Below are 7776 nucleotides of genomic sequence, written 5' to 3' on the forward strand. Positions count from 1 at the left end.
TCTGCGCCCCAACCACTCTGCGCCCCAACCACTCTGCGCCCCAACCACTCTGCGCCCCAACCACTCTGCGCCCCAACCACTCTGCGCCCCAACCACTCTGCGCCCCAACCACTCTGCGCCCCAACCACTCTGCGCCCCAACCACTCTGCGCCCCAACCACTCTGCGCCCCAACCACTCTGCGCCCCAACCACTCTGCGCCCCAACCACTCTGCGCCCCAACCACTCTGCGCCCCAACCACTCTGCGCCCCAACCACTCTGCGCCCCAACCACTCTGCGCCCCAACCACTCTGCGCCCCAACCACTCTGCGCCCCAACCACTCTGCGCCCCAACCACTCTGCGCCCCAACCACTCTGCGCCCCAACCACTCTGCGCCCCAACCACTCTGCGCCCCAACCACTCTGCGCCCCAACCACTCTGCGCCCCAACCACTCTGCGCCCCAACCACTCTGCGCCCCAACCACTCTGCGCCCCAACCACTCTGCGCCCCAACCACTCTGCGCCCCAACCACTCTGCGCCCCAACCACTCTGCGCCCCAACCACTCTGCGCCCCAACCACTCTGCGCCCCAACCACTCTGCGCCCCAACCACTCTGCGCCCCAACCACTCTGCGCCCCAACCACTCTGCGCCCCAACCACTCTGCGCCCCAACCACTCTGCGCCCCAACCACTCTGCGCCCCAACCACTCTGCGCCCCAACCACTCTGCGCCCCAACCACTCTGCGCCCCAACCACTCTGCGCCCCAACCACTCTGCGCCCCAACCACTCTGCGCCCCAACCACTCTGCGCCCCAACCACTCTGCGCCCCAACCACTCTGCGCCCCAACCACTCTGCGCCCCAACCACTCTGCGCCCCAACCACTCTGCGCCCCAACCACTCTGCGCCCCAACCACTCTGCGCCCCAACCACTCTGCGCCCCAACCACTCTGCGCCCCAACCACTCTGCGCCCCAACCACTCTGCGCCCCAACCACTCTGCGCCCCAACCACTCTGCGCCCCAACCACTCTGCGCCCCAACCACTCTGCGCCCCAACCACTCTGCGCCCCAACCACTCTGCGCCCCAACCACTCTGCGCCCCAACCACTCTGCGCCCCAACCACTCTGCGCCCCAACCACTCTGCGCCCCAACCACTCTGCGCCCCAACCACTCTGCGCCCCAACCACTCTGCGCCCCAACCACTCTGCGCCCCAACCACTCTGCGCCCCAACCACTCTGCGCCCCAACCACTCTGCGCCCCAACCACTCTGCGCCCCAACCACTCTGCGCCCCAACCACTCTGCGCCCCAACCACTCTGCGCCCCAACCACTCTGCGCCCCAACCACTCTGCGCCCCAACCACTCTGCGCCCCAACCACTCTGCGCCCCAACCACTCTGCGCCCCAACCACTCTGCGCCCCAACCACTCTGCGCCCCAACCACTCTGCGCCCCAACCACTCTGCGCCCCAACCACTCTGCGCCCCAACCACTCTGCGCCCCAACCACTCTGCGCCCCAACCACTCTGCGCCCCAACCACTCTGCGCCCCAACCACTCTGCGCCCCAACCACTCTGCGCCCCAACCACTCTGCGCCCCAACCACTCTGCGCCCCAACCACTCTGCGCCCCAACCACTCTGCGCCCCAACCACTCTGCGCCCCAACCACTCTGCGCCCCAACCACTCTGCGCCCCAACCACTCTGCGCCCCAACCACTCTGCGCCCCAACCACTCTGCGCCCCAACCACTCTGCGCCCCAACCACTCTGCGCCCCAACCACTCTGCGCCCCAACCACTCTGCGCCCCAACCACTCTGCGCCCCAACCACTCTGCGCCCCAACCACTCTGCGCCCCAACCACTCTGCGCCCCAACCACTCTGCGCCCCAACCACTCTGCGCCCCAACCACTCTGCGCCCCAACCACTCTGCGCCCCAACCACTCTGCGCCCCAACCACTCTGCGCCCCAACCACTCTGCGCCCCAACCACTCTGCGCCCCAACCACTCTGCGCCCCAACCACTCTGCGCCCCAACCACTCTGCGCCCCAACCACTCTGCGCCCCAACCACTCTGCGCCCCAACCACTCTGCGCCCCAACCACTCTGCGCCCCAACCACTCTGCGCCCCAACCACTCTGCGCCCCAACCACTCTGCGCCCCAACCACTCTGCGCCCCAACCACTCTGCGCCCCAACCACTCTGCGCCCCAACCACTCTGCGCCCCAACCACTCTGCGCCCCAACCACTCTGCGCCCCAACCACTCTGCGCCCCAACCACTCTGCGCCCCAACCACTCTGCGCCCCAACCACTCTGCGCCCCAACCACTCTGCGCCCCAACCACTCTGCGCCCCAACCACTCTGCGCCCCAACCACTCTGCGCCCCAACCACTCTGCGCCCCAACCACTCTGCGCCCCAACCACTCTGCGCCCCAACCACTCTGCGCCCCAACCACTCTGCGCCCCAACCACTCTGCGCCCCAACCACTCTGCGCCCCAACCACTCTGCGCCCCAACCACTCTGCGCCCCAACCACTCTGCGCCCCAACCACTCTGCGCCCCAACCACTCTGCGCCCCAACCACTCTGCGCCCCAACCACTCTGCGCCCCAACCACTCTGCGCCCCAACCACTCTGCGCCCCAACCACTCTGCGCCCCAACCACTCTGCGCCCCAACCACTCTGCGCCCCAACCACTCTGCGCCCCAACCACTCTGCGCCCCAACCACTCTGCGCCCCAACCACTCTGCGCCCCAACCACTCTGCGCCCCAACCACTCTGCGCCCCAACCACTCTGCGCCCCAACCACTCTGCGCCCCAACCACTCTGCGCCCCAACCACTCTGCGCCCCAACCACTCTGCGCCCCAACCACTCTGCGCCCCAACCACTCTGCGCCCCAACCACTCTGCGCCCCAACCACTCTGCGCCCCAACCACTCTGCGCCCCAACCACTCTGCGCCCCAACCACTCTGCGCCCCAACCACTCTGCGCCCCAACCACTCTGCGCCCCAACCACTCTGCGCCCCAACCACTCTGCGCCCCAACCACTCTGCGCCCCAACCACTCTGCGCCCCAACCACTCTGCGCCCCAACCACTCTGCGCCCCAACCACTCTGCGCCCCAACCACTCTGCGCCCCAACCACTCTGCGCCCCAACCACTCTGCGCCCCAACCACTCTGCGCCCCAACCACTCTGCGCCCCAACCACTCTGCGCCCCAACCACTCTGCGCCCCAACCACTCTGCGCCCCAACCACTCTGCGCCCCAACCACTCTGCGCCCCAACCACTCTGCGCCCCAACCACTCTGCGCCCCAACCACTCTGCGCCCCAACCACTCTGCGCCCCAACCACTCTGCGCCCCAACCACTCTGCGCCCCAACCACTCTGCGCCCCAACCACTCTGCGCCCCAACCACTCTGCGCCCCAACCACTCTGCGCCCCAACCACTCTGCGCCCCAACCACTCTGCGCCCCAACCACTCTGCGCCCCAACCACTCTGCGCCCCAACCACTCTGCGCCCCAACCACTCTGCGCCCCAACCACTCTGCGCCCCAACCACTCTGCGCCCCAACCACTCTGCGCCCCAACCACTCTGCGCCCCAACCACTCTGCGCCCCAACCACTCTGCGCCCCAACCACTCTGCGCCCCAACCACTCTGCGCCCCAACCACTCTGCGCCCCAACCACTCTGCGCCCCAACCACTCTGCGCCCCAACCACTCTGCGCCCCAACCACTCTGCGCCCCAACCACTCTGCGCCCCAACCACTCTGCGCCCCAACCACTCTGCGCCCCAACCACTCTGCGCCCCAACCACTCTGCGCCCCAACCACTCTGCGCCCCAACCACTCTGCGCCCCAACCACTCTGCGCCCCAACCACTCTGCGCCCCAACCACTCTGCGCCCCAACCACTCTGCGCCCCAACCACTCTGCGCCCCAACCACTCTGCGCCCCAACCACTCTGCGCCCCAACCACTCTGCGCCCCAACCACTCTGCGCCCCAACCACTCTGCGCCCCAACCACTCTGCGCCCCAACCACTCTGCGCCCCAACCACTCTGCGCCCCAACCACTCTGCGCCCCAACCACTCTGCGCCCCAACCACTCTGCGCCCCAACCACTCTGCGCCCCAACCACTCTGCGCCCCAACCACTCTGCGCCCCAACCACTCTGCGCCCCAACCACTCTGCGCCCCAACCACTCTGCGCCCCAACCACTCTGCGCCCCAACCACTCTGCGCCCCAACCACTCTGCGCCCCAACCACTCTGCGCCCCAACCACTCTGCGCCCCAACCACTCTGCGCCCCAACCACTCTGCGCCCCAACCACTCTGCGCCCCAACCACTCTGCGCCCCAACCACTCTGCGCCCCAACCACTCTGCGCCCCAACCACTCTGCGCCCCAACCACTCTGCGCCCCAACCACTCTGCGCCCCAACCACTCTGCGCCCCAACCACTCTGCGCCCCAACCACTCTGCGCCCCAACCACTCTGCGCCCCAACCACTCTGCGCCCCAACCACTCTGCGCCCCAACCACTCTGCGCCCCAACCACTCTGCGCCCCAACCACTCTGCGCCCCAACCACTCTGCGCCCCAACCACTCTGCGCCCCAACCACTCTGCGCCCCAACCACTCTGCGCCCCAACCACTCTGCGCCCCAACCACTCTGCGCCCCAACCACTCTGCGCCCCAACCACTCTGCGCCCCAACCACTCTGCGCCCCAACCACTCTGCGCCCCAACCACTCTGCGCCCCAACCACTCTGCGCCCCAACCACTCTGCGCCCCAACCACTCTGCGCCCCAACCACTCTGCGCCCCAACCACTCTGCGCCCCAACCACTCTGCGCCCCAACCACTCTGCGCCCCAACCACTCTGCGCCCCAACCACTCTGCGCCCCAACCACTCTGCGCCCCAACCACTCTGCGCCCCAACCACTCTGCGCCCCAACCACTCTGCGCCCCAACCACTCTGCGCCCCAACCACTCTGCGCCCCAACCACTCTGCGCCCCAACCACTCTGCGCCCCAACCACTCTGCGCCCCAACCACTCTGCGCCCCAACCACTCTGCGCCCCAACCACTCTGCGCCCCAACCACTCTGCGCCCCAACCACTCTGCGCCCCAACCACTCTGCGCCCCAACCACTCTGCGCCCCAACCACTCTGCGCCCCAACCACTCTGCGCCCCAACCACTCTGCGCCCCAACCACTCTGCGCCCCAACCACTCTGCGCCCCAACCACTCTGCGCCCCAACCACTCTGCGCCCCAACCACTCTGCGCCCCAACCACTCTGCGCCCCAACCACTCTGCGCCCCAACCACTCTGCGCCCCAACCACTCTGCGCCCCAACCACTCTGCGCCCCAACCACTCTGCGCCCCAACCACTCTGCGCCCCAACCACTCTGCGCCCCAACCACTCTGCGCCCCAACCACTCTGCGCCCCAACCACTCTGCGCCCCAACCACTCTGCGCCCCAACCACTCTGCGCCCCAACCACTCTGCGCCCCAACCACTCTGCGCCCCAACCACTCTGCGCCCCAACCACTCTGCGCCCCAACCACTCTGCGCCCCAACCACTCTGCGCCCCAACCACTCTGCGCCCCAACCACTCTGCGCCCCAACCACTCTGCGCCCCAACCACTCTGCGCCCCAACCACTCTGCGCCCCAACCACTCTGCGCCCCAACCACTCTGCGCCCCAACCACTCTGCGCCCCAACCACTCTGCGCCCCAACCACTCTGCGCCCCAACCACTCTGCGCCCCAACCACTCTGCGCCCCAACCACTCTGCGCCCCAACCACTCTGCGCCCCAACCACTCTGCGCCCCAACCACTCTGCGCCCCAACCACTCTGCGCCCCAACCACTCTGCGCCCCAACCACTCTGCGCCCCCAACCACTCTGCGCCCCAACCACTCTGCGCCCCAACCACTCTGCGCCCCAACCACTCTGCGCCCCAACCACTCTGCGCCCCAACCACTCTGCGCCCCAACCACTCTGCGCCCCAACCACTCTGCGCCCCAACCACTCTGCGCCCCAACCACTCTGCGCCCCAACCACTCTGCGCCCCAACCACTCTGCGCCCAACCACTCTGCGCCCCAACCACTCTGCGCCCCAACCACTCTGCGCCCCAACCACTCTGCGCCCCAACCACTCTGCGCCCCAACCACTCTGCGCCCCAACCACTCTGCGCCCCAACCACTCTGCGCCCCAACCACTCTGCGCCCCAACCACTCTGCGCCCCAACCACTCTGCGCCCCAACCACTCTGCGCCCCAACCAACCACTCTGCGCCCCAACCACTCTGCGCCCCAACCACTCTGCGCCCCAACCACTCTGCGCCCCAACCACTCTGCGCCCCAACCACTCTGCGCCCCAACCACTCTGCGCCCCAACCACTCTGCGCCCCAACCACTCTGCGCCCCAACCACTCTGCGCCCCAACCACTCTGCGCCCCAACCACTCTGCGCCCCAACCACTCTGCGCCCCAACCACTCTGCGCCCCAACCACTCTGCGCCCCAACCACTCTGCGCCCCAACCACTCTGCGCCCCAACCACTCTGCGCCCCAACCACTCTGCGCCCCAACCACTCTGCGCCCCAACCACTCTGCGCCCCAACCACTCTGCGCCCCAACCACTCTGCGCCCCAACCACTCTGCGCCCCAACCACTCTGCGCCCCAACCACTCTGCGCCCCAACCACTCTGCGCCCCAACCACTCTGCGCCCCAACCACTCTGCGCCCCAACCACTCTGCGCCCCAACCACTCTGCGCCCCAACCACTCTGCGCCCCAACCACTCTGCGCCCCAACCACTCTGCGCCCCAACCACTCTGCGCCCCAACCACTCTGCGCCCCAACCACTCTGCGCCCCAACCACTCTGCGCCCCAACCACTCTGCGCCCCAACCACTCTGCGCCCCAACCACTCTGCGCCCCAACCACTCTGCGCCCCAACCACTCTGCGCCCCAACCACTCTGCGCCCCAACCACTCTGCGCCCCAACCACTCTGCGCCCCAACCACTCTGCGCCCCAACCACTCTGCGCCCCAACCACTCTGCGCCCCAACCACTCTGCGCCCCAAACTCTGCGCCCCAACCACTCTGCGCCCCAACCACTCTGCGCCCCAACCACTCTGCGCCCCAACCACTCTGCGCCCCAACCACTCTGCGCCCCAACCACTCTGCGCCCCAACCACTCTGCGCCCCAACCCACTCTGCGCCCCAACCACTCTGCGCCCCAACCACTCTGCGCCCCAACCACTCTGCGCCCCAACCACTCTGCGCCCCAACCACTCTGCGCCCCAACCACTCTGCGCCCCAACCACTCTGCGCCCCAACCACTCTGCGCCCCAACCACTCTGCGCCCCAACCACTCTGCGCCCCAACCACTCTGCGCCCCAACCACTCTGCGCCCCAACCACTCTGCGCCCCAACCACTCTGCGCCCCAACCACTCTGCGCCCCAACCACTCTGCGCCCCAACCACTCTGCGCCCCAACCACTCTGCGCCCCAACCACTCTGCGCCCCAACCACTCTGCGCCCCAACCACTCTGCGCCCCAACCACTCTGCGCCCCAACCACTCTGCGCCCCAACCACTCTGCGCCCCAACCACTCTGCGCCCCAACCACTCTGCGCCCCAACCACTCTGCGCCCCAACCACTCTGCGCCCCAACCACTCTGCGCCCCAACCACTCTGCGCCCCAACCACTCTGCGCCCCAACCACTCTGCGCCCCAACCACTCTGCGCCCCAACCACTCTGCGCCCCAACCACTCTGCGCCCCAACCACTCTGCGCCCCAAC

Source organism: Netta rufina (assembly GCF_964035555.1).
Source record: "Netta rufina genome assembly, chromosome: 1".
NCBI classification, from domain to species: Eukaryota; Metazoa; Chordata; class Aves; order Anseriformes; family Anatidae; genus Netta; species Netta rufina.